This window comes from Grampus griseus (genome assembly GCF_964374135.1).
Source record: "Grampus griseus genome assembly, chromosome: 11".
Taxonomy (NCBI): domain Eukaryota; kingdom Metazoa; phylum Chordata; class Mammalia; order Artiodactyla; family Delphinidae; genus Grampus; species Grampus griseus.
In genome coordinates, this window is record NC_139005.1 from 28,252,264 (window position 1) to 28,280,202 (window position 27,939).

The following is a 27,939-nucleotide window of genomic DNA, read 5'->3' on the forward strand; positions in this document are numbered from 1 at the left end:
CCCCATCCTATATATTTTTTTGGAACTTCCTTACTTTCTGACACTATAAGATGGTCTTGTATGTAAATCTTGTATATTTACTGCCCCAGTCCTAGAATCAGCTATTTCTTCAAGGATAACTAGGTCTTTTTAGTGGAGAACAGTATTAGACAGCAGGATCTGGGTGTGGGGTGTGCTAATTGCTGCCCGGATGTCATTGCTTCTAGGTCTTCTCAGCTGACAGAGCAAAGAGATAATATGTGTGTACATTACCCATGTATATGCACATATCTATAAGTATCTCTCTACATAACCATGTGTATTAAGGTAATATGAAGCAATATTAAGCTAAACATGAATGTATATTGATGTTTCCAACTTTAATCTGTTACCACATAGATCATCTTAGCCTCGTCTCTTGCTTATCTTTAAATTTCAACTCCAGCCAAACACTTGACTTTTAGAAGTATGAAAATCAAATTGTAACTACTTTGGGAAGCCACATCATCTAGCAGAATAATTCTTAAAGGGCAAGGTGTATATCATCAAATTTTAATTTACAGTCAGCAGTACTTTGTAACATCCATAGGCCTCCAGACCATAGGCCTCCAGGCCTCCAGACCATCTTCCAAGAAGATGAAGTAGCCCATTTCTCCCAGGTTCTTCCACTTAAAACTAAAGCCCTGAACATAACAACAAACAAACATAGGAAGACACTGAAAGGTGGAAATGAGAAGGCAGGCTTAACTAGGGACTTTGGGACTTGAGGAATAACATGGTGGTGAGTCCCCTGTGTTTCCTGTTGCTTCCCATACATCCTGGAGAGGGTATTACAGGAACCCCCAATCAATAACCACCAACAGAACAACAGACAAAAAAGCTTCAAAAAAGAAAACACAAAACCCCCGTTCCCCCTAGCCAAGGTATGAGGAAAGGGGTTGCCAAAGACAGAAAACCATTTGGACAATAATATGCACAGTACTCGAGCCAAGTGCCGGTGGAATATTGCACCCATCCCCTATGTCCTGTGGTTTCAGTTGGGCCAAGCTAGGATTTGATCTTCCACACCACCCCACTCCTGCCGTCCAGAAGAGGCAGCGCTCTGATTCGCCACCAGGGCTGTTTCAGTGTGGTGCAGTGGTGAGCTGAGCCTCCACCCCTTTGCATTAGCAAAGAGACTTTCAAAGGTGGTGCCTGACAGGCTAGTTAACACTGGGCTGCCCTCACACAGTCGTGGGGTCCAGTGGTGGGACCTAGCCTCCGTCTCTCCCTGACATCAATAAGAATAGGATGTTACAGGTTGGAGGGAGTAGGCACCCCACTAACCCCCAACACATGGTGCCAGTGAGACCCAATGGGGTGCTGAATCCCCATAACCGTCCTGAGGCAGTAAGACAGAACGAGATGGCACCAGCAGGGCTAGTTGGCAGTTCTCTTCCTCTTACCCTGGTGTCAGTGGGGCCAGCAGGTAGCTGACCCTCTACCCACACCCGGCATCAACAAGAAGGAATGAAGTGGGAGGAAGGACAGCAAACACTTCACTTCTCCCCTGCCCTGGTGTCAAGAAATCTACTGGGGAGATGAACTTGCACTCCTACTAAAAGGCAACACAATGATATTAATGTTCCCACTTTTGGGGGGAAGGTGTCAGAAGGGCCAATAGGATAGCTGAACTTCTACTTGATCTGTCTGCAGTGAGACAATGTAAGTGCCCACTTTTGCTGGGGTATTGACAGTAGGGCCTAATGGAAATCTGTACGTAACCCCCCAGTCCTCATACTACACCTCCAATAGGATGACTTCCTCCTAAAAAGTAATAATAAAATTAAATGGGATACAGAGTCATGTAATAACTCACAATGTTTAGAATACAATTGAAAAATACTCATGGCACCAAGAACCAGGAAATCACAGAATAAATGAGAAAAGACAATAAACCTACACCAGCACTGAGAGAAAACATCTATTGAAATTATCAGACAAGGATTTTAAATAAGCTGTCACATAAATGCTTCAATTAGCAATTATGTGTTCCTTGACAGAAATGGGAAACAGAAAATGTAAACAAAGAACTAGAAGTTATAAGAATAAAAACAAATGAGAACAGTAGAACTGAAAAATACAACAATCAAAAAACTTTGCTCAAGATAGAGTGGAGATTACAAAGCATAGAATCATGAACTTAGAAGAGATCAATACAACGTACCAAATGTACAGAGAAAAATAGACTGAGCGGTAGAGATGGGAGAAAGAACAGGATCTCAAGAACCTGTAAACAGTAACAAAAGCACTAACATTCATATCATCAAAGTTCCAGAATAAAAAAAGAGAGCAAGTGGGACTGACAAAGTATTCAAAAAAATAATGACTAAAAAGTTCCCAATTTTTTAGAAGACATAAGCACAAATTCAAGAATCTGAGCAAACCCAAAGAGGAAAAACACAAAGGTATCCTTGTCAAGACGCGTCATAATTAAACTTCTGAAAAGTAGAGACAAAAAAAATCTTGAAAGTGGACAGGCAGAAACAATGCATCACTTATTGAGAAACCAATTCCAATGACAGCATATTTCTTGTCTAAAACTATGGAGTCAGAAGCATTGACATAACATTTTTCAAGTACTAAAAGAAAAGAACTCTCAGCCACAAATTCACACTTTTTATATCCACTTTCTTGTTTGACTTATATTAATGGACTACTAACTCATCTTTCTATATCCGGGCCTGCCATCACACTTCTCCAAAAATCTAGTCACAGTATTTCCAGAGTGACCTTTCTGAAAAAGAAACAAATTTTTCTTATAAAAATACCTGATTGTGTTATGAAACTTTTCTCTCTTCTAAGTTACCAGGTAAAATCCTTCAATGGATTCCCATCTTTCTTGGAGTAAAATCTCACATCCAAACTCTTTGTCCTTTTGGGCTGCTGTAAGATTATCCTGCAGGTTGGGTGGCTCATAAACAACAGGAATTTTTTTTCCTCACGGTTCCGGAGGCTGCAAGTTCAAGAATAGGGTGCCAGTATGGTCAGATGAGGGCCCTCTTCTGAATCACAGACTTCTCATTGTATCCTCACATGGCAGAAGAGCTTAGGGAGCTCTGTGGGGTCTCTTTTATAAGAGCACTAATACCATAATGATTTCCCAAAGGCCCCACCTACTAATACTATCAGCTACGGAAATTAAGATTTCAATGTATGAATTTGGAGGGGAACACAAAGACTAGACCGTAGCACTTACTATACATACATGGACCATGCATGATCTGGCTTCTACCACCTTCTCCATTGTCTTCTTTTCTTACACTCCAGCGAGCATTTCTCTTTTTTTTTTTTTTTTTTTTGCGGTACGCGGGCCTCTCACTGTTGTGGCCTCTCCCGTTGCAGAGCGCAGGCTCAGCATCCATGGCTCACGGGCCCAGCTGCTCCGCGGCATGTGGGATCTTCCCGGACCGGGACACGAACCCATGTCCCCTGCATCGGCAGGCGGACTCTCAAACACTGTGCCACCAGGGAAGCCCCAGTGAGCATTTCTTATACTGATTATGAATGGAACTCCTTTCTGGACTGATCCTTAACCATTCATTTTCTGGCAACCATGAATTTATCTTCTCTTTTCCTCAAAACTTCACCCTTCCTTCATGTTACATATCCATTTCAATTGCCTTCTACAGGAAGCCCTACTGATATCGCCCATATACTACTGTCCACAGCATGAATTAAGGTCTTACCGTGTCTTCCTATAGCACTCTGTAATATCTTTTACGGTAACTATGGATCTTCTTATTTGAGTGTCACAGTACATTGAATTCTAGGTGGCACTATAATGATTTTAGTAACAGTAACACTGGTGCCTAGTTTAACCCATGACATACTTTAGGTGTTCAATAAATGTTTGTTGAATGAGTGAATGAATGAATGGTCAATTTGAAATCTTAATCATGTTACTTTTCCAAAATCTGTTAAAAGATACCACAGTTTTCCAGAAGATTAGGGAGTTAGGACCTTAAACTTGATTTAACAGAGGAAATTTTTACTCATACATCATGCTTAAATACCTCAAAGTAAAACCATAAACCCAGGAATTTAAGGTTATCCATTTGGACTTTCAAGCCAATAATTAATATCTCCTGTCCCGACTGTATTAGATGGTTTCGATGCTCCACTCATATCTCCCCAGCACTCATCATTCCAGTATATGCTGATAGAATCATGCTGCCACCTGCAATTATCCACCTTAGGGCAGGCCAGAAGTGTACAGGAGTATCTGGGTGTAGCTTTCAACCAAGGACAGAGGGGACTGGAACATAAGTACTTCAAGTTTCTCACCGATTCTTGGGATAACTCTGAGACATGTTCTGTAGAGTTTCACAGAACTCCCCTGAAGTACTGGCAGCAGTTCCCTGCAGGAGTAATTTATTCGGTAATGCACCTCTGTTGGCTTCCTTCCATGCCTCCATTCTCAATTCCCACTCCACTTCTGAGTTTTCTGGAAGCACCTCCCAGATGAGCAGTTTGCATTCAAATTATTGCCTCAAGTTCTGCTTCTAGGGGAATTCAATTGATAGCCTCCTAACAACCCAGTGCTCCTTACAGAGCCGTCACTGGTACAAGTACCAAGGCACGGCACATTACGTATCACTCCTAAATCCTAATATTTTTAAACAGATAGGAAAGAGCATGACCTTGAAGAGAAAAAGAGTTTATATGAGGATGGCCAATGGATAAAGGGAAGGAGAGACAGTGCCATTTGTTTTCCATTAATGATAGTGTGAAATTTATGGGCAGATGGTCTTACAGGTGTGACTATAATTTGAGGAGCCTGCTCCCTTGGTTACAGAAGACTGCTATTGTTATTATTATGGAACCACAACCTCATGACTTTATTGTTTCACTTGATGTAACCTTCCCCTTTACCCTTAAATCTTTCTACATCACTGAATTGCAGCCAATAGATTTATTTTCTCCCTATGGCTCCATCACAAAAAAAGACACACGTGCGCGCGCACACGCACACGCACACACACACACACACAGTTTTGTGTATGCCAGTGCTAGAAAAGACAAGCTCATGGTGCATGTATGCAATGGATATTGTACATTACAGGTCTCTGTGAAACAGTCTTCTGCAGGTTCCTATGTTTATTTTATGAATAATTAACTTTAGTAAAGTTAATTTCCTGATGATCTTGTTGAAGACTGAAGAAAGGAAGTAAATTGTAAAGAAAAAGACTTCGAAACTTGCCCTTCTTGCCCTCTCTTTGTGTCTTGATGAACAAAGGATAACTGGGCCTTTTTTGAAGTCTTTGCTTGAGTTGAAGACACAAAATGCAACCTGTACTCTTATCATAATATGTTCAGTTTATGAGTACACAAACTTATAAACCGTGAATTTCCCTAAAGTTATTATACCATTTAGAAGATGTTTGCTTGGACGTTTACTTAAAACCAAACAATTGAGGTCTATATGTCCAAATAATTTCCTTCTCTCTTGCTGTCTCCATTTCAGTCTCCTGAGTTTCTGGGAAGGCCTGGTTTCCCCAAAGGAACGATTTCTGGTAGAAGTCTGAAGGTCTGACCCAAGAAAAACAAATCCAGTACAGCCAATGAATTGAGGACAAGAAGGTTTCCAATCAGGTAGGAACATTTAATCTCATACATTACGATCACCTTAAGTAAGGTGTGCTGATAGCTGGATATGATTTAACTGCTTGGAAAAAGATGCATATATATTATATAACCTACCCCACAAGGAAGCTGTTCTCAATTCCCTTAGAGGTTGTGGTGTTTATCAGAGAGTGCCTTGGGGGGAAATGAATACAATAACAGTATGATGCTTTTTTTTTTTATTTTTAGCTCATTGTTGCCAAGTACACTTGGTGATCTTGGTGCCTGTGGTTTAATCCCAGGAGGTTAGACATGTGGAACAGCACATTAACCCTCTTTAGTATTTTCTTCCAAGACAAATCATTTTTATAGGTTGTCTCCATGGTCTTCTAGTTGCTTATCAAAATTAAGCATCAAGTCTTCTAAGTGAGCAATAGCCCCAGTCAGTGTGAGGAAATCAGCTTGGTTCTTATTGGGGCACAGCTTCTTGGTCTTGGCACAAAGTGAGTTCACATAGGGAGTTAGAAGGAGGAGAATGGGGCATGCGAAAGGGGAGTTCTGTGTTCTCATTTACCTATGCATGTTGAAACTCCACTGACAGCTTTATTTTCATTAGCAATTTGTGATAAAAACTTAGGGTAAAGGGAATAATGAAGCTGACCCATTATATGGCAGGACAAAAGATAGTAGTGACATCCAAATCAGGGCCTATCCATCTCGTTTGCAGTTATAGAGTGTTTAGCATAGCATTTGACCCCTCATCAGTATTCAATAAGAAGATGCGTGTTGAATGACTTAGGGATGAATTAATGAATGAAAAAAGTTAATATGGTAGAAAATGTGTTTTATCCTTGTATTTTCGTGTGTTGACTTCTGTATTTCAAGACCCAGCACTGTAACTGACACACAGGTATAAGCAATAAAATTTGTTGAAAGAATGAATGAGTCCCCATAATTCTAAGAATAATTTTAAGACCAACACAGACCCCATATCTGCCAAGGTCTATGACAGAAGTATCCAGAGGTGAAAGCCTGGATCTCAGCTAGTGGTAGAGCTGACAGAATTTATCTAGTTTTAATAATTTACAGCTCATCCCATTACATTTAGGCATAGTACCTACATGAGCCATACAATTAAATGTTGACTGAATAACAATGCACAACCTAGAAGTTGAGAATTATGTTTTATGTGGAGGACATACTGAGGACTTAAGTCAGGAGACAGCCTCTCAGATAGCTCTGAGGGACTGTTCTGAAGAGGTAAGGGAGGGCACAGGGTATTTAGGGGTTCTTGCAAAAAAAAAAAACAGGTAGTTGGAACATCAAAAGATTACTGTTAATTAAAGAAACTAGACATCTTAAGTTAATAAATTTAGCACTTTTGTATATATGGTGAGATGCAAGAATCTGGTCTCATGGAAATCAGTCCCTTGATTTGCACTTTAATTATCTAGGGCCAGTATCCTGTTTTCTCCATCCTGAATCCCCTCAGGGTGCGGCTTTGGGTGTGGCTTCAGTGGCTGACGGCTTGATGGCTATAACATCCTGTGTTACCGGTAAGGCTGGCTACATTCTTTCTCCACATAAATGACTTGAATATGGATAGTAAATCTGTGGATTTGCAAAACGTAATTCTTGGAGCATTTTTATAAGGACAAAGTTAAGGGCAATTTCAGAATCACTAGCGGCTAAAATTGCTATTTATACTTTTCCACTGGTAGGTAGTAATCTGCTGTTGCTGTCTTCAGTATTCCCAAGGGATAACAAAAGCCATTTAATTCAAGAAAGAAATGTAAAATTTAGCACAATGCAGCTTCCACAAAACCAAACACACACCCAACTCTCGCAGATATGAAGTAGTAATCTAAAATAGAATCCTGGAACTAATTGCAAAACAAGAGCAAATGTACTCATATTGGATAATTTTATTCTTTTATTAATGTTTGATTGATATATATATATATATTATTAAAGTTCAGAGTTGCTATATGGAGAAATAGCTTTGTACCAATATTGTCTTTGTATGTGTTTATCAATAATGTATGAGATTGCCTCCTATGCTCCTTTTCCTTTATTCTCCCGCAGGCAGTAGATGTAGTTATCAGTTGTTTTTAAAATTTCTAGGCAGCCAAAGGACTAGTATCACTTAAATAAAGACGGCAAATTGTCCCAAAGTAGGAACAATTTTCCTTCATTATGGAACATAAAGTCCTCTTGTGAAAGGGGAAGAATTTCATAGCTAAAAGCTTTAAACTACAGAAGATTTATGAGTAACTATGTATGTTGTTTCAAAGTGCACTCTCTATAATTAATGTCTAGGGGTTATCTTTGGCATATAATGGATTTTGATTTTTCAAATATTATTAGATAATATAAAAAAGAATATATTTAATTGTATGTAAGTTATGAGAAATAATAAAAACTCCTGCAAACACACCACCAAAACTAAGAACTAGAATCAAAACTGCTGAGTCTTCTCTGTTCTCTACCCTGATCCCACCTTCCTGCTTTCACCAAAGAAATCACTCTGATCTTGGCTTTATGTTCAACATCCACATAATTTTTATCTGATTTTGCTTATTATTGAGATTTATAAAATTGATATCATACTTTAGTCTTCTGTGCTTGCTTTTTTTACTCAACATTATGCTTCTAAGATTCATCCACTTTGCTTTAACTAGTGTTCATTCATTTGTACTACTGTATAATATTTTATTGTATAAATACAAGAAAATGTGTTTATTATTCTATTAATGATATTTGGGTTGTTTTGGGCCTATTATGGACAGTACTTCCATGAACATTTATTTTAATGTGTTCTGGTACACATGTGCAAGATTTAACATAAGTAAAAGAGTAGACATACTAAGAGTAGAATTGCTGGGTTGTAGGGAATTCAAATAGTCAGCTTTAAAAAATAATGTTTTCCAAAGTTATGGAATCAATTTTCAGTCCTTTTGCTCTATAGCTTCACCAGTTAGAATGGCCAGTCTAGTCTTTTGTTCCCTGTTATTAGTCTGCTCAGGTTGTCCTAGCAAAATACGTCAGATTCAGTGGCTTAAAAAACAAGAGATTTATCTTCTCACAGTTCTGGAGGCTGGAAGTCCGGGATCAAGATGTTGGCAGTTTGGGGTCCTCCTGAGGCCTCTTTCCTTGACTTGCAGGTGACCACTGCTTTCTTGCTATGTCCTCACATGGCCTTTTCTCTGTGTGTGTACTTCCCTCGTATCTCTTCCTCTTCTTACAAGGACACCAGTCATATCAGTTAGGGCCCCACCATTATGACCTCATTTAACCATATTTATGTTTTCAAAGTCCCTGTCTCCAAACAGCCACATTGGGAGATGGGGCATCAACCTACGAATTTTAGGGAACACAATTCAGTCCATAACAATTTTAATTTGTATTTCCCTAATTACCGATAGGTTGAGAATCCTTTCATTTGTTTAATAGTTGCCTATGTTTCCTATTCTGTGAAAGTTCAGAGAATATCTTTTGTCCATTTTTCTACTGTTTATCTTTTTCTTACTTATTTCTATTGTTCTTTAAATACAAGCAAATAATCCTTGGTCAGCTATATATGACACAAATAAGTTATTTCATGCCTTCTCACTTTTTTTATGTTGTCTTGTGATAAATAGCAGCTCTCAATTTTAATGAAATCAAATTTATCTTTTAGCTTAGTGTCTTTTTGTTCTACTTAAAATGTCCTTCCCTAGTTTAATGCTACCCAGATATAGTATATTTTCTACTGAAAGTTCTAGTGTATCTTTGTTTTATATTTGAGCCATTAATGCACTTACAATCGACTTGTCTGTATTACCCAATTTCTTTGTTTTCTTATGAATAATTAAGTTTTCCGGCACCATTTTGGAATGAATGGATTTTTTAGGTGTGTCTGAGCTGTTCTTGACCACTCAAATAAATTGCAGAATTGGCAACCCTGCAAAACCTCTATTAAGTATTTTTATTGTAATTGTATTGACTATATAAATTAAGTTGGGGAAAATTTACATCATTATGATGAGTCTTTTCTATCCATAAACAAGATGTATCTCTCCATTTATATAAGACTTCTTTAATATCTTTCAATAAGGTTTTATTTTCTCCATAAATGTCTTGCACATTTTTATTTAGATTTATTCCTAGGTATTTTTTTTTCCATTTTAAATAATTTTTAAGCTCTCCCTTTGTTCCTGGATTATAGAAATCCAATAGATTTTTGCATCTTGAGCTTATATCTAGCCATCTTGCTAATATTGTTTTTTAGTAAGAGAGAGGATTTGCTTAGCAAAGAGGAATAAATGTAAAATTAAATAAAAATGTTATGGGTCAGCTCTGGTCAATAGAACTTTGCACGATAATGGAAATGTTCTTAGTGCTGTCAAAAACTATAGGTACCTCGTGTAAGTGGAATCTGCAGTATTTGTCCTTCTGTGTCTGGCTTATTGCACTAAACATCGTGTTTTCAAGGTTCATCCATGTTGTAGCATGTAACGAAATGCCATTTCTTTTTTGGCTTAGAAAATCCCATTGTGTGTATATAGACCATAGTTTGTTATTCAACGGTTGATTGACACTTGGTTTTTTTCCACCTTGTAGGTATTGTGAATCATGCTGCTATGATCATTGGTGTACGAATGTTTGTTCAAATCCCTGCTTTCAGTTCTGTTAGATGTGCAGTGTAGGTAGTAGCATAGTTGTTGGATCATACGGTAGCTCTACGCTTAACCTTTGAGAAAGTGCCAGACTGTTTTCTACAGTGTCGTCTTGTTTTTAAACAATTATCACAAATTTTAAGCATATACAAAAGTATAAAAATACTGTGAGTGTTCCTTGTATACCCATGAACTCCTCCAGCTTTCTTATTTACCAACTGATGGCTGTCATGTTTTATCTATACCTCCACCTGTTTCACCCCATTCCATATTATCTTGAAGCAGCTCCGAGACAACATGTAATTACACCTGTACGTTTTTGGTACGTGCATTTAAAATATAGGACTTTTATTCCTTAATATCATTTTTTAATATTAAATACCCAGTGAGTGCTCAAATTTGCAGTTCTCTCCTAAACGTCATAAAAAATTGTTTATAAGAATTTTGAATTAGATCCAAATAAGGTCCACACTTTGCCATGGATTGTTAGGTCTCTGAAGTCTTGTTTAATCTATAGGTTCTCCCTCCATGTCTCTCTCACTTTTTTTTTCCTCCTTGAATTTTGTTTTTAAAGAAACCAGGTAATTTGTCCCATCTAGATGTCGATGATTACATTCCATGTGTTGGCAACATATTCTTCAATCCTTTTATTTCCTGTAAATTGGTAGTTGATCAGAATGAAGCTTGCATGGTTTGTTTTGGCAAGACAGTTTCATAGGTGATGATGTGTTCTTCCATGGAGACATATATAATTGTCTCTTTCTGTGGTATTAGCAGTCACTGATGATTCATACCTACATCCATTAATTCAGTTGAGGCTCCAAAGAATGGTGAATTCTGTTGTTCTTTTTTTCACTTATTAGCTGGGTATATTTGTACGAGGAGAAGATTCCCCTCATCAGCTGTTTGGTTGCCCAGTTGTAGAGGCATGATTCTCTTCTTTTATTTAACAGTTTTCAAAATAATGAGTTGATTCACAGATATCCTCCAGTGGTGACCAGTTTTGTAAAATTTTATTTATTCCTATCACCGTGGACTCCGTTACAGTTATTATTCTAACTGAGGCCCTATCTTTGGCCAGTTGGAGCTTCTCAGTGACTCCTGAGTCCTTTTGACATGACATCAGTTGTTTCTAGACTTTTTCAGTGGTCAGAGCTAGGAACTATGTATGTTTGTTTTTCATATTTTTAAAATATGTCATAGGTTCCTACTGCTACTTTCCATTTAAATTCAGAACTAGAGAATTTTCACTTATCCTTTTCTGTCTTCTATGGATAGTCTACTTTCTCCCACCCCAAGAATACCAGTTCTCAACAATGCCTGAAATTGCCTCTATTTCCTAATTCGAATCCAAGTTCTTCTGACTCTATTCTACTCCTCTCCTTAAATCACAGCCGCTTTATGGCCCTTGAAATGTAAGATAGAACATAAATGTAGGTAGAACTGTTTATATCATTTTGAGTTACATGTGCATTCATTCACATAGATTTGCTTTTCCTTTTGCATGCCTGGTAACTGTCCGTTCTGCAGTTTTAATGAAAATCAAGTGATAATTACTGATTAAAGCAGCTTTGGAAAAAATGGCTCTCATCAGAATAACTGACATACAAAGTTTAATGTACTCTCCTGGTTTATATTCTGCCTTCTCTAATTAATTTTTTATTCTTTCCCTACAAAGGAAATAATACATATTTTCATGGTTTTGCCTTATAGGACTTACCAGAAACTATTCCTTATTTAAAAATTTGTACAATTGGGCATCAGGCCAGATGACGACACTAGTTTTAAATTCCAGTGTGCTGTTAATGGGTTTCTGAAAGAACATAAAGATAACGGTGAGTTGCTTTTGTTTTTGTTTTTGTTTTTCCTTTACCTGAACTTTGGTATGCATTTTGAGTGGGGTTGGGGATTTTTAACATTTTTAATAGTTCTGACATTAGTGTCAAGTTGTGTTTGGTAACATTAAGGTGGAAATGTCAGATGGTGCTAATAGAGTACGGTGCTTTTCCTGTTTATGGTCACAAACAATTTAGTTTAGTTTGGAAAGTGATTTTTGTGAGAGATATGAACTGAGCTAGCTTACTTATCTCTTTTTTAAAAATTTGAATGGAAAATACATAAAAACATAAAAATGTTCTTTTGTCCTATTTATTGGTTGAGAGGTGGAAGAAAAGGTTAAGACTCTCGGGTTCTTAGCGTACATAAAAGAGAAAACAAAAAGCAAAGGTTCGGAGTGAGACAGATCCCTAGAAGCAAAACAAAACAGAGTGGACCAGAAGAGCGGCTTCCTCATCATATATGTGTTTAAGGTATTTTTGCTGCTTTTACACTTCGGTGCAAGTGAGGAAGAACACTACCACCTCTTATTCTTATCTTCAGACAGGAAGAACTTAAAAGGCTGGTGTTTTCTTGTTTCCACTTTAAGATCTACTCTGTTGATAGTAGGTCTTAATAGCGTGTGAATTTTAAAGATCCACTTGCCTTTTTCTAGCATCTAACTATCAGAAGGAACATGGTGTTTGCCATGTTTTAAGACTGAGGAATCTTTTGTCTTTGGAACACCACTGACGCCCATGTGAAAGTGTTCATTTTGTCCTCTTTCTAAATTTAGCCTGAGGAGTGTGCACTTTATTAAATAAACGTAACAGACAGTAAATATTCCGTGTATATATAAAATGATGCACGTATATACATAAAACAGGGAGTAGGGGAGAAGGAATAGATAGAGATGGAGGTGGGAAGATAGGGGATAGGAGGCGAGAGAGAGAGGGAGAGACGGGAATTTCAAGATAAATTTTCATTCTATAACCTGGTTGCTTAATGCAGGTACTAGCTCTTAAATATCTTAAGCCCTATCCACAGATCTTCTGTGTACTTTAGCTTTAAAACTTGAGAGGCTTGGCCTGTCCTGTGATAACCAGGGTGTCTAGAAAGGAGGCAAATTATCTGATTTGTTTAAACTGTAGTCACAGAAATGTTACCTCTTAAGATGTTAGGGCACAGCTGCCGGCCTACTCACTTCCTCCAGGCTCCTTTGTGTGTGTTCTGTCTGTTCCGCGTGGGCTAGAAGATCCTTACAAGTGCATGAGAACACGTTTGTAAACCTTGATTGTTCACATGTTATACCAAGTGTAGTCCATTGCATATGCTGACTCCTCTGTGGGTCTTCTGCATGCGGTGGGCTAACTTCACCATGCTGTCTGCCATTGCAGTCTCAGGACCTTAGTTATGATCCATTGGTGACTTTCCTCTGCTGTAAGGCCCTCCCACAGGTGCCAGGCTCACTGATAATGAGGAGGAGACTGTACAATGCACTCCCTAGAATTGGTAGAGACTCAGAAAATAAATTGTTTCAGTAAACACCGAGAGCCTTATAGGTTTGTTGTTAGGGCACGGGGATACAGAGGTGAGTAGAAGTCTTTGTTCAGTAGCAACTTACAGTTATCTAGGAAGAGAAACATGTAGTGAGTATAAGTGGGTTAATTATGATAAAAGAATCAAGTGCAGCAGGAATATAGAGGAGAAATTGAGGAAGGCCTGACTGAGGAGACAGCGTTTGAGCTGGGCTTGGGGGAAGAGGATTTTGCCGGAATGAGGAAAGGACAGCCCAGGTATTGGGGACAGGTACAGAAGGCACAGGGCTTGAACTTGTGCTCTGGAGGGGCAGCCTCTGGTGTGACTAGAGGGTAGTGTGAAAGGGCAAAGAAGTCATACATTGATTTTCAGCAAATATTTGTATAACACCTTCTAAGTTGAAGGCACTGTTCTAGGAAGTAGGAAGAGAACAAAGTTCTTGCCCTTACGTACTTTCCATTCTAGTGGGGGAGAGAGATGAATAAATAAGTCAATATATGGAGTGTCAAGCGGTGGTAAATGCTTTGGAGAATAACAAAAGAAGATGAAGAGGTGAGGGAATGTGGTAGGTGATCAGGGAAGTCCCCTCTATTAAGATGTCGATTGAGCAGAGCCTTGAAGTGAGAAACAAGCCATTGGCTATCTGGGAGAGTGGAGATGGGGTGGGAGGGTGTGTTCTGGGAGAGTGGAGATGGGGTGGGAGGGTGTGTTCTGGGAGAGTGGAGATGGGGTGGGAGGGTGTGTTCTGGGAGAGTGGAGATGGGGTGGGAGGGTGTGTTCTGAAGCAGAAGGAAGAGTAGGTGCAAAGTCCCTGAGGCACGACTGTGCTTGGCATGTTTGAGGACTAGTAAGGAAGCCAGTGTGGCTGGACAGGGGAAAGTGAGTGAGGGCAGGGCAGTAGAGAATGAGATCAGGGGAGGCTGGCAGAGCAAAGGAGGGAGGTGGATGATGTAGGTCCTTGTAAGTCATAGTTTGAACATATAATTCAGTTGGAGAGACAGACTGATATTTGTTTATAAAGAGTTCTCAATGCTATGCTAACAACCTGGGCTGTATTCTGCGCTAAGTGAAGATGTTCAAGCAACAGAGCAATCCAGCCAAGTTTATATTTTAGAAAGATAACAGCGTCACTATCCAAGACACATTGTAGACTATGTATATAGTATGTGTATAGTGTGCTGCTCTTCTATAAACTACAGGATACCTGTTACGTACAAATACTTACATACAAGATACAAGTGTGAATGTAAGCACTTGGGAAATATCTGGAAGAACCACACAAGGAACTGGGAGAGTCGGACAACTTTCCATGTCCCGTATGATTGGAATTCTGCAGGGCACACACACGAACTAATGGACGTGTGCTACCAGCCTCCGGCTGAGGGAAATAGCAGGCATCAGAATCCTCTTTACTAATCAAGCGCGTTAATCCGCCTGCGTGATGACAGTCATCTCGACACGCGGTGGCGCATGCGCAGTAGAAGGAGATCCGCGAGCTGCGTGGGCTTGTGCCTAGGCGCCTGTGGTTCGTGGCCTTGTGCTGGCACCGGGGATGCCGGGTTGGCGACTTTGGCACTCCTGGCGTTGGGTGGGCGGTATCTTGGGGGTGACATGAGCCAGTTCGTCGGCCACGAGGAAGGGCGGGTGGAAAGCACATCCCGGAAAGGTAATACGCCTTGGCCCCTGGGCGTTGCCGGTGGAGCGTGGAGCTCTGAGCCCCTGGGCCTGGGCTTCGTCTCTTGTGCTGTCGCCTGTCACAGTGGCCCCCGCGCGCTGGCCCGTCCGCGCTGTGCTAGGGGGTACTGGTCGTCTCGCGGCTCGGTTCACAGTAGCTGAAAGGGACAGTGTGTGATGTTCTGATTTCTCCCCATCGTTTTAAAAGGGAGGCTCTGGCCATTGCTCCTCGGGTAAAATGCAGAGGGACTGCTTTTTAAGATGGGCATGTCGGTGTTGGGGACCCTCCTTAATTACCAGAATGGAATCCCCTTCAGTTCCTCAAGCTGTGTTGTTTAGGCACAGAAAATGTGAGTAACAGTTACTGGAACTAAGTTTGAGTGAAAAAACGCACCGGTACCGCCGAATTTTCCATCGAAACAGTTGATCTGTGTTGTCTCTTGGAATTATAAAGGGCGTACTGTTGCTTCCTAACCGGTGTCCTGTGAGAGCTCTACCTCTGTACGTTCAAATGATTAATTTTGAGGCTTTGCTCATATGTGTAGTAAACGCTTTAATTCCCTAAGACCTTCCTTTCCTCCATCTCATACCCCGTTAAGCCCGCTTCAGTTTATCTCCTGAATTTCTTCTGAATCTGTCAACTCTTCCTCAACATCCTAATACTGAACTTGCCTGTCTGTTGCAATTAGGTCCTAACTAGTGTCCATGTATCTTGTTTCCTTTCAATCCATTCTTCACACAAGAAACCTTAAAAGCAAGTTGGGACATTGCTCATAAACATGGCTCAAAAACATTGTTTCGAGAATAGAAAACAAACTGTTGGCCTTTAACACTGCGTGGTCTAGAATCCTGTCTGCTTCTCTGCTATGTGGACTCCAGCTTGGTGCCTCTCCAACTTTAATATGGGTATGCCTCTCTTATGGATCTTGTTAAATGCAGGCTGTAATTCAGTAGTTCTGGGTGGGGCCTGGATTCTGTGCTTCTAACGAGCTCCTAGGTCACGGTGACCCTGAGAGCAAGGGTCCAGCTCCTGCCTTTCTCCCTTCTTTCTGGAAGAGCAGGACGTCTGCCCCCCCGGGAGGAGAAAACATCCGCAACATGACTACTAGTAACCAGCTTCCCTCACAGGCAAGGGACCTTTACCACTGCTCCCTACCATTTTGTCTGAGGCGCAACAAGCCAAAACACTGACATGCTGAGGTTTGCAGCAAAGAGGAGGTTTATTCACAAGGCAGCCAAGCGAGGAAGTGACGTGACAATAGGTCTCAAATCCGCCTCCCCAAAGGCAAGGGGCTTGGGGTATCTATGGGATAAAGAATAAAGAAGCAGGGCAGTATGAGGCATGGGGAGCATGAGGAAAGGTGATTGGAAAAAGGTGTGCTCATCATTGTTCTGAGCTGGCGTAACTAGGCTACGGGGCTCAGCACATTCTCAGGCTGTAGTTTTCGGCCCTCTGATGGCAGGAGGTCAAAAGGCACTGGCCCAGGTGGAAGATAGGTGGTCCTCTCCAGTCTTAACCAGCTCAGCCTAACTAGACACAGCTGATTCCAAGTTCCTGGACAATACCCGGGGCAAACATCTTATTGCTTATGCTACATGCTATTTGGAGGGCGTGCAAGTGTTCAAGCTACCTTGAGGAGTGAAGACAGGATTTGACTAATCCTTACACATGGTTTCACCTCCAGATGAGCAGAAGAGGCCTGTAGGCTGAATCTGGCTCCTGGCACCTGGAATTGGAGGCAGATGGTTTAAAAACAGGCTCTCCCACCCTCTGTGTTATCTTAGGTAGATAGACTATTGAACCTTCCTGTGCGTGTTTCTCCACCAGCAGCATGGGGACACTCAGAGTCCCTCTCTTGGGGGCTGTTATGGGGGTTCAGTGAGATAATAGATGCATGCACAGGCACACGGGAGACACCCAGTGTGTGTTAGCTTCGTGCTTACTTTTATTAGGAGACCAGTATTGTTAGAAGATTTCTGGTTTGGACAACAAATTAGGTAGGTGGTCATTACTATAGTTTATGCAACAGCAGTTCTCATTACCATTTGCAAAAAAGCAGTTGGTTGTCCAATGGGGATTATAAACATCCATTTACCATGAGCTACTGAACAGATACTTTACACAGTAACTACACGTACTATTTAAGATCAGTTCTCTATGTTGTCTTAAGCAGTTGTTAACCCCCAATTTCGTGAATAGTACCAAGTAAGTCACTTGAACATCAGCTAGAGCAATCTGTTTCACTTAGCAAGCCTAAAGCTATAGTTCAACAATTTTATTTACTGTTCTGTGACAAAAATTACTCTCAACAGCTATGCCCTGGATAAGTAATCAGCTAAAGCTAGTTTGACTGACCAAATCTGATTTACTGAGTTAATAAGCCAGTTGATTTAGAAAGGTCTAATGCATATTTCTTATGCATTCGGCATTAAACTGTTTCCCGTGCCTAAAATGTCTTTTTTCCCATTCGTACATATCCAAATTCCTACTTCTGTGCCGTAGGGCTTGGCTGAACTACACCTGCCTTTAGTGAAACTTTTCTCACCTGCACAATTGGAGATAATTTTAGTCTCCTCAAGACTCCCACGGGGTTACCTCTGTTGTGACACTTGACGATTTGGTGGCATATTTTATTTTATTTTATTTTATTTTATTTTAAATAGCCTTCCGTTACTCCGTGCACATCAAACAGTAAATGCTTTCTCCTAGTAAAGGTGCATAACAATTTTCTGAACTCTTCTGCTCTGGGCAAGATTCATAAATACACCAGGCAAACATAGTGAAAGAGGAGACAGTACTTGTGTTATATTCAGTTGGGTCTTGATACCTAAGTGTGACTCTTAACCAAGGATTATGCAGTAATTAAGGACACAGGTTAAAGTTGTTTAGAGTGTGTCCTAAAGTCTCACTGGCAGAATTTAAATCTCTACTCTGGAAATTGTAGACCTGAGACAAATTACTTCCCTAAACTTCATTTCCTACATCTGAGAAAGATAATAGTATCTACCTTGTAGTAGACTGAATAATACCGTTGCCCCCAAATGTCCACCTTCTAATCCCCAGAACCTGTGAATGTCACCTTAAATGGCAGAAGGGACTTTGCCAATGGGATGAAAGTAAGGGTTTTGAGATGGGGAGATTCTTCTGGACTACCTGGATGGACCCAGATGTAACCACTGGTGTTCTCGTAAGAGAGAGGCAGAGGGAGTTTTTACTCCAAAGAGAATGTGATGATGAAGTTGGGGTTGGATTGATGTGGCCAGAAGTCAAGGAATGCTGTCAAGGAAACAGATTCTCCCTTAGAGCCTCTAGAAGGTGGATGGACGGCCTTGTCAACTCCTGGTTCCAGCCCAGGGAAACTGGTTTTGGACCTCTGTCTTCCAGAACCATAAGAGAATGAGTGTGTTTTGTTTTAGGCAAGCTCATTGGTAGTAATTTGTTACAGCAGCCATAGGGAACTAATGCGTACCTCATAGGAACTATTTCTCCAATTAAAATGTGTGACTGGAAACACACTTGGTGGCATGTCTGACACACGGTAGGTATGCTACTGTGGGTAGTTCGTGGAAACTAAAGCCTTGATTTTTGAGGAATCATCAAAACCAGTACAATGGTTGCCATGTTTCTCCTTGTTCATCCTGGTGACAAACCTGTAGAGAGAGCTCCATCCTTTCCCACAGGACACCCACCCCTAGTACTTACAGGGAAGAGGTTATGTCTCACTTCAGGCACCTTCCTCTTTTCCTTTCTACTTTTTTTTTTTCATTAATCTTCATCCAACTGGCCTTTCTAAGTTAAAAAAAAAAAAAAAAAAGACAAAACCATTTCTCAATGGATTCAGATACTACCCCAAGTTAATATTCCAACCATGTTCTTGTTCTTCTGGGTCTCATCACCAGAAATTTCTGAGCTGAAATCCTCTCTAGTTTCTAGGATCAGTCACTTTCTAACTTCTCCCTTCTCAAGTTCAGAGTCTTGTCAGTTTAGTCCCTTCCCTAACCACAACATCTATTACGGTGACACAGCAAAGTGATGAAAGTCTCGACGGTCTGGTTTTCATCCTGGGTTTCTGCCCGCTACTTACTGTGTGGCATTAGACAAGCTATTCAACCCCTCTGGGCCTCAGTTTCCCCCAAAAAAGGTGAATATTATGAACATTACCTACCTATAGGGTTGCCATTATGAGGATTAAGTGAGTTAATATTTGCTAAGCACTTAGAATATTACTTGTTATAGTCTAAGCACTACAGTTGTGCTTGTTAATAATAATAAATGCAATTCCAAGTGTATAACTTACTCAACTTTCTGTCATAACTTTGAAGTGTTGGTCTATCTGTTGGCCAGCGTTGCAGGTAAATGAGTCGAGGCATGGGCTGAGGCATTGCTACCAGTGAGTGGTGTGTTCCCAGAACTAGGAACAGCCGTGTGAAATAGGTAATGGTTCTACTTGGAGACGGGGCAGACTGGAAAATGACAGCCCTGGGAAGGAGGTGTGGTGTCCATAGGTTTGGTGTCAGAGCTGCTGCCTGCTGAAGCACCGATGCCGGCCTAAGCGTAAATGGGGGGAGGGGGGCTGGGGAAAACAGGGGCAGAATGGAAAGGGAAAACGGGAAGAACGGAGAAAGATAGCCTAGGGAGGAGGTGTGGTGTCCATAGCTTCGGGGTCAGAGGTGCTGCCTGCTGCAGCACCGATGACACCCGAAGCCATAAATGGGGTACTGGGGAAAAGAGGGGCAGAATGGAAAGGGATAACAGGGGCAGAACGGAAAACCATAGCCTGGGAAGGAGGTGTGGTGTCCATAGCTTCGGGGTCAGAGGTGCTGCCTGCTGCAGCACCGATGACACCCGAAGCCGTAAATGGGGTGCTGGGGAAAAGAGGGGCAGAATGGAAAGGGAAAACAGGGGCAGAACGGAAAACGATAGCCTGGGAAGGAGGTGTGGTGTCCATAGCTTTGGGGTGAGATGGGCTGCCTGCGTGATCTGAGAAAAGCGAGTGAAAGTGGGAGAGCTTCTCCCTAGCTGCTAACACTTCTCAAGGTCTAGCACACACTGAACACTGGCCGGCTCAGCCTGGGTGTTGACATTGCATTGTACGTGTCACAGAGCAAGGGCGGGCGGGTCAGGGGGTGGGCTGGAGGCCCCACACAAGCCCAGCCCCTGGAGAAACCCAGCCCGAGGGCAAAGAGCCCGACCCCTTCTGGACTTTCTAGCGGCTGGGACTTGTCGCTGTGGGTGGCAGGTGTTTGGCACCAGATGGGCCACCATGCGGAGACTGTTGGGGACTGTGGAAGCCGCCTCCTCCAGAGCTCACCCTGCCTGGGCACCGGCTCTGCAGACCCCTCAGCCCTGGGTATGTATCGGCCAGCCCTTCCCCGCAACAGGGCCCAGAGGCCAGAGCCTGCCCAGAGCTGAGTGGAGGAGGCACCCAGAGCTTGCCAGGCTGTGGCCCGCCTCCTCCGTGGACCTCCCCAGCTTGTCCGTGAGCCCTGGAGACAGGAGCGCCTTCTCCAGGGCTGCTGAGCTGCCAGCATCACCATGAGCCAAGCGGTGAAGGTTTCTGAGCAGGGGATGCAGAGCCCTGATGCGACTGGATGCTGCACCCCACGATGTCCCTTCCTGGCAGGTAGGTTCTTTCTTCACTTGTTTTTCGAAATTTGGTGAAAGAACATTTAAACCTTCGACTGTTCTTCAGGGTATACAGATGGTAGTGGCTTAGCCGGGATTCGAAGCAAGCCTGTGTGATTCCAGAGCTCGTGCTCTGGACTCTGGTGCCTCCTTGTCATATATGCTTCATGTGTTACTTTTTCTTTTTTTTCTTGAAGTTCTTATGATACTTAGCCCTAAGTGCCATACCTGTAATGAACACATACACTGCCCTGTAGGAGGTGTTCTTTTGTTCAACGCGTGAATTGGTCATCCACCACACTGGGTTCTAATCTCAGAAGATAGGTCAGGGACCACCAGTTGTCAGCATAGCACCATCCCACATTTCTAATTGAGGCTTGCAGCCTAGATTTTTCCCTTTGGTCTAGTTTGAAGGATCCAGGTATGTAAAGCTTATATTCTAGATAAATCAGGGGCTATCCTGAAAGGAATTCATCAATGAATTATTCTGTATGGATTAGAAGCCAGTTTCTCTGGCCTTCCTGGAGTATATCCAGTAAGGCATCTCATTCATGTCTAGAAAGCAAATATATCATTTATTGCAACTTCAGCATGGAGCGATGTATTGGTTTAAAATAAAGTACGATCAACACAATTTGGTCATTGTGAGTATGCCGGCTGGGTCCACTCTTTACTACACATATGTAACTCTAGAGCTTCTTACGCCCCATAGAGGAGACATACTCTTGTGTGTCTAGGACAAGGGAAACATGTGTTGTTATTCAGGAGCTGGAAGCTACAGCATGACAGGAAAGAACTGAAAAATCCTGGTCTTGGTCTACACATCACTTTACCTTGTTCGAATCTTGTTTCTTTGGCTTGCTTCATTGGAGTGTTTTCTCCCTCCTGGGACTGACATTGTGTGTTATATATCAGACATGTAACATGTAGAAGTTTCAGAACCCAGAATCATATAGATCAGTAAAAATTGATATATTTTTGTTTATTTAAAATCACACTGGGCATAATTCATATATTCCAAAAGTAGTTTGACCCTCTGCTCATGAGATTCTTTTTATGGTATGTCAAAGCAAATTTGGACTTCCATCCCCAGTAAACTTTGAGGTTGGAGGACACAAAAGCTTTTGCTCAGACCTAAATTCTGTCTGAAAAAAAAAGGGTAACTATTATAAGCCCTTTCTAACCTCTCCAGGAGCAGAAATGATTTACAGCTATGGCATTGAACCCTAATTTCTTGATCTCATTTGAGAAGAGTTCAGTAAGAAACAGTGTCTTGATTTTTGTTTGTTGGTTCCCTGTTTTCTTGTCTTGCTTACCAACAATCCACTGTAATACATGAGTGAGTATGGCAGCAGGCTGAGTGTTCCCTGGAGCTCATTAAGTGAACGTTTTTTCCTAAAATGACTTTTGTCTCCTTGTTTTCAGCCCCTCTTCTTTCCTCTGTCCTTTACTATAACCAGGGCTCAGCAAAAGCTGACTCGCTTTGTGCAGACCCTACTTAGGGTAGTCTTTTCTACATTATTTTATTCATGGCCCCTCCATTTCATTGTTTGCCTTCTCGAAATGTGTTGAAATCTTTCTGTGGTTGATGACTTCCACAATGTCTTGGCTTTTATTCGTTGATTAATTTTGGTATTTCTACAGTTTTATTTAAACATGGTTTCAGGAGGACCAGAAAGTAAATATATTTCCTAGTCTGCCATCTTGAGCTGAAAATCCCTGTGGATTTTAGCATCCAATGTTCCCATGGGTAAAAAAACCCAACCTTGGCATTAATAGATGTACACTCAAGATTTCAGCTTTTCTTGAGCAATCACTAAGGATTTAATATGCGGTCACTTCTAATGGGAAAATAATAACTATCTCATGGCGTTGATTTGAGGATTAACTTAGATAATGGACAAGAAAATGCTTTGTAAGGTTTTAAAATCTATAAAAAATGTTTTTTGTTATTATTTGATTTGTTGCTATTTCAACTTTAGCTGACAGTTGTTTGTGACCTTGCTTATGTGAGAAAATGCCTTCTGGTTTATTGTTTTGAAAGCCAGATTATATTTTTCAATAGCTCAATGGAAATGGCATCATTTGTGAAGTTGAAGGGTGAAGGCATAAATGTTTCTTGACATTTGAATCAACTATTGGTCTTCTGGGGCTTGTCCTTATTCTCCTGCAGTCTTTAATCAACATGGCATCCAGAGAGATCCTGTTAAAACATAAGTCAGATCATGTCACTCAAGTCTCTTCAATGGCTTCTTCACAGGAAAAGCAAAGTCCTCAAAGTGCCTCCACAGCCCTAGAAATCTGGGCCTCTGTTTCCTCTCTGACTGTTTCCTTCTCCTCTCCACTTTGCTCCCTCTGTTTTCCACACACTGACATCCTTTCTGCTCCTTGGATACTCCAAGCCCACTCTTGCCTCATTGCCTTTCCATCTGACTGTTCCCTCTGCTTGTACTATTCACTTCCCAGATATGCACCTTGCTCCCTCTCACAACCTTAGGTTCCCTCTTAAATTTTATCTTCCCCAGAAAGCCCTCAGTGATCACTTAGTTTCAGATCGCAGCCTCCTCCTACCAGCTAACAATCTCCATCCCCCTTCTCTGCTTGCTGTTTTTCTCCAGCACTTACCTGATATACTAGTTATTCTACCCATTTATTCAATTTTTATTTACATATTTACACTTATGATTTTATATTTGCTTCTTTACTTTTGTCTCTCCCCTCAGCTCGAGAGAGGCTGTATTCATCTGTGTTAATCACTGCTGTGTTTCCTGAACATGCCTAGAAAACATACTGAAGAAGGGTGCCTGAAATTTGGTAAGGGATCCATCAATTTTCTTGGCTGAATGAAGAAATGTGTTCATAAATTAATGAACAAATCTCTGGGGTTTCTGAATTAAGGACTAATGGGAAGAGGAAGGCAAATGGTCGGGACAGGGTACTGCAAGAAGTAGTATTTGGAGTACTCTGATAGCTATCCTAATAGATAACATTTTGTTCATTTAAATAGTTTTAACGAGAGAGCTGGGAACTAGGGACACACAGCATCGAGGTTTTGTAATGCATTCTGTAGAGTTCTTTTCAAGTGTGTTCAAATATCATTGAAAATATATGCATGCATATAAACCTCTGTTACTTTATTTAGTGCTTTACAAGAGCCCCTCAAGGAAGGGGTAGTAGCAACTATCAGTATCCTTCCTTTATGATGAGCTTAATTTATTCAAAATTACATCATAATTTATTTGTAACTGTGAAACTAGACTTAGTTATTTAGTAGACCCTCCCTAGAAACCTATGACGTTAATAAAACCAACAAAAATGTGTTCAGTTTCCAGTGATACACACACTACAGACTCAATTATGTGTCATCCATTTTAATGAAGGGAAGAAGTGATTTAACAAACACAGAGCAAACAGAATATGAAGTTTTATCCTCCATTAATATTAGTAATGGATAAAGTGGGCTCCAACGCCTTCAAGGTAGCTTGAGACCATCATCTCTGTGTCATGGGCAGGGGCATGCTCGGCCAGGATGTCTTTCTCTGTCACTGAGAAAAATTTCCATGATATATAATGATACTTACTGAAACAGATATGGGGCATTTGGGTAATTAGGAATCCGTTAGCATATTTTTCCGGAAGCCTTGACTACAAAACGAAGATAGTAGATTTGGACACTTTCGGCTATGCAGAAGTTGTTTGGGTATTCATCTTTATGCCGAATGAAGTAAGCTTATTTCATCTCTGCAGCTTCCCATATACCATTTTCCCACCTCTGTTTTGTGTCTGGAAAGACTTTTAGAAATTAAAACTCAAGTTAAAAAGTGAGTGACGGGCTTCCCTGGTGGCTCAGTGGTTGAGAGTCCGCCTGCCGATGCAGGGGACACGGGTTCGTGCCCCGGTCCAGGAAGATCCCACATGCCGCGGAGCGGTTAGGCCCGTGAGCCATGGCCGCTGAGCCTGCGCATCTGGAGCCTGTGCTCCGCAACGGGAGAGGCCACAGCAGTGAGAGGCCCGTGTACCGCAAAAAAAAGAAAAGAAAAGAAAGTGAGTGACAACTTAAATGATATATGGAATATTTTGCTGACTTACAAGAGCATGCAGAATTAAATATGACCCAGTTGAAATGTTAATTTTATTTTAATGTGTATATTGGGGTGGAGTCTTAAAGGTGCCAGAAAACAAGCATTCACCCATCCTGTTTGGAACTGCAGCACACAGGCACCTTCAGTTACCAGTTCTGTTCATTCCACAGAATCATCTTGGGAAAACATAACTTTTTTATGTACCTGGTATATATCTTAATTAGTTTGAAGAATTTCCCAAATACCTGTTAATATGTAGTTCTCCAATTCCAATCTTGCCACGTCCTGTACCAGTGACACAGCACATAGGAGTTTTATTTCTCTTTCTTTCTCTGGGTTGTTGAGAACCCAACGAAAGAACAATGGAATGGCATCAAAGAGATCAGGGTTCTTGACTCAGATCTGCCATAAAATAATAGTGTCCTCTTGGGAAAATTATAGTTATTCTAAGCCCCTTTCCTTTTCTTTACTTTGACAGAGCTGCACTAGATGACCCCAAGTAACACTGCACTCTTTGCAGTAGTAGCTTAGACGTTATTGGTTTTCTGAAACAAATGAAGACAGTGACACAGGAAACTGTGCAACATCTCTGTAACTATGTTTTCTTAGAGTTGCCTCCATTTTACAGATGATAAGATGGCTGAGCACAGAAGTAGGTGTTTTGACCAGAGGTTCCAGAGTAGATGGAACTGAACCACAAGTTTCCTTCATTCCTGAAGCTCACTTAGCCAAAACATAGGCTTCTGAATATTAAGCTGTAAAGCATATTATCAGTATGCTTTAAAAGAAGCGGTTCTTCTAGGATTTCTAATTAATAGCAGGCGGTTTTGAAATTCTTAGAAGATCATCTAATTTTGTGAGATTTGCAGCTCTATTTTCCTGTCAAGCAAGTTGTATTAGTGCCAGACAATCACCTGAGCTTCTGGATGCTTCTCTGAACCTCTTGAATTTTTCTTCTTGCTATCTGAAATTCATGCCAGATAAGCCTTTTTGTAGAGAGCATGTACAGACTCGTCTGTTTTCATATAAGAAAGCGATGCAGTGAGCCAGGTCGGGGGTTAAGCCCTCATTCTCAGAGTGGTGTTGAGCTCCTGGTGAAATATTATCATCATTTCCTCAGAATAGAAAAGCAGTTATCTCAAGTTTTTAATGCCATTAACTATTTATACATTTATGTATAATACATATATTTATTGTACCTACGAGGTGTGCTCTCTTTGGGAAGTACAAAGCTATTTGAGACGTAAGTTGTTCGTTTTTTTGTTTTCCCACAAATACTGTGACACTTTGAGCAGGAAGGTCTATGTTTTACTAACATCTAGAACAAGCAGCTAACACGGTGTCTAAGATGTAGTCAATAAATATGAAATAGGTAAATGAACACATTTTTAAGGAAGGGCCAGGACATGAACAAATAGAAAATTTTCATTTTCAGTCACAAAGCCACAACAGACATAAAAATGATACAGACAACAAGTGCTACGGTCATTCAAAGAAGGCATAGAATTGATACAACAAGGATCTCCTCTATGGCACAGGGAACTGTACTCAATATTTTGTAATAACTTATAAGGGAAAAGAATCTGAAAACGGAATCACTGTGCTGTACACCTGAAACGGACACGACATTGTAAATCAACTATATTTCAATTAAAAACCAAACAGACAGACAACAGCAACAACAAAAAACCAAAGAGGTCATAGAAGTTCTTATGAGATTCCAGAAGAGAAGAGAAGCCAAATGAGGACGGGAGAGGAGACTTTTGAATCAGTTCAGAGGAGAAGTCACAGAGGAACTAGTCTTTGATCTGAACTTGAGATTAAGATTAAGATGAATTAATCTGAATTAATTAAGATTGCAACACAGGGATATTACAGATGAAGGTAATCACATAAACTTACTATACTGAAACTTGCAGAGGTTATGAGTGTTGTTCAAGATCCCAAAACAAGTACATTGTGGAATCAGAATTTTAAGTGAGGCCTAATGAACTAAAAACAAAGAAACACAGAAACAAGCCCTTCCTGTGACACCACGTTGCCTTTGAAGTCGGTTTTTTTTTTTTGGTGGGTTGGCAGAAACTGGTTCCAGTGTTTCTTGCAGGAATGACTGGCCATAGGACTGGGCGTCGTAGCTTCCTGCCAAGCGGCCGAAGGTCGCAGGCAGGTGGGTCACTGGGACACACGCGGAGGGGCTCCTGCCCGGCTCCCTGGCCGCTCAGTGCCCCTGCCCCAGAGCGGGGGTGGGGGCCCCAAAGCAGCCTTGTCTGAGTCCCCTGCCACTAGAGAGAGTATTGGCCCAACACTTGTAGAAAACGGGGACCTCGCTGGCAGTTCAGTGGAGGGACACAAATAAATCTTTGCCGACTTTCTGCTGAAGCTCACGAGGGTTCACTCCTAAGCCTCCTACAAGGTCAGCTGCTGAGGCTGCGAGAGATGAGTCAGGGCTCGCCCTCCACCACGGGGAGATCGCTGGTTAAAGCGCTCACGAGGGAGTGAACGGCGTGTCCGCACCGCCACGCATGGGCAGACCTCGTCGATGCCTTCTGTTCGGGGTATGAAGCCCTCTCCTGCCTCTTCCAGGCTCTCTAGAAAGCATGTGCAGAGCCTCCCACCCCACCCTTGGACTCCACGGGCCACAGCTGGAGGGACCAGCCAAGGAACCGTGGCAGGAAGAGGCCAGAGGTCAGCGGGCCTCGGCCGGAGCCCGTCAGTCGGTCCCCATTCACACAGCGCCAGACGATCCTCTTGACCTGGGCAGTAGCCGCCAACCAACTGCTGAGGTGAGCCCGGTGCGCGCTTGGCTACCTGGCATGGCTGGGAACCCCAGGATCTCCTGGCAGAGGTGGGCATTCTCCTGGGCCGGGTCCGCGGGCGTCTGCGTGTGCAGGGCCTGAACCACCTTGGCCAGGACGATCTGGCACAGGTTGAAGAGGCCTGGGGGGCGGGAGGAAGGAGACGG

The 27,939-nt window shown here is 41.6% G+C and overlaps 1 protein-coding gene across 1 annotated transcript in view; it reads left to right on the top strand.

Annotated features, from left to right (window-relative positions):
- Nucleotides 1-27,939, top strand: part of LOC309829601 (uncharacterized protein) — a 41,958-nt gene that overhangs the window by 10,800 nt on the left and 3,219 nt on the right. Inside the window, exons 2-6 of the mRNA XM_082665612.1 lie at nucleotides 5,486-5,613; nucleotides 8,672-8,747; nucleotides 11,955-12,076; nucleotides 23,619-23,709; nucleotides 27,561-27,760. The gene's annotated coding sequence lies outside the window, so the exon portion shown is untranslated. The remainder of the gene's footprint in view (nucleotides 1-5,485; nucleotides 5,614-8,671; nucleotides 8,748-11,954; nucleotides 12,077-23,618; nucleotides 23,710-27,560; nucleotides 27,761-27,939) is intronic.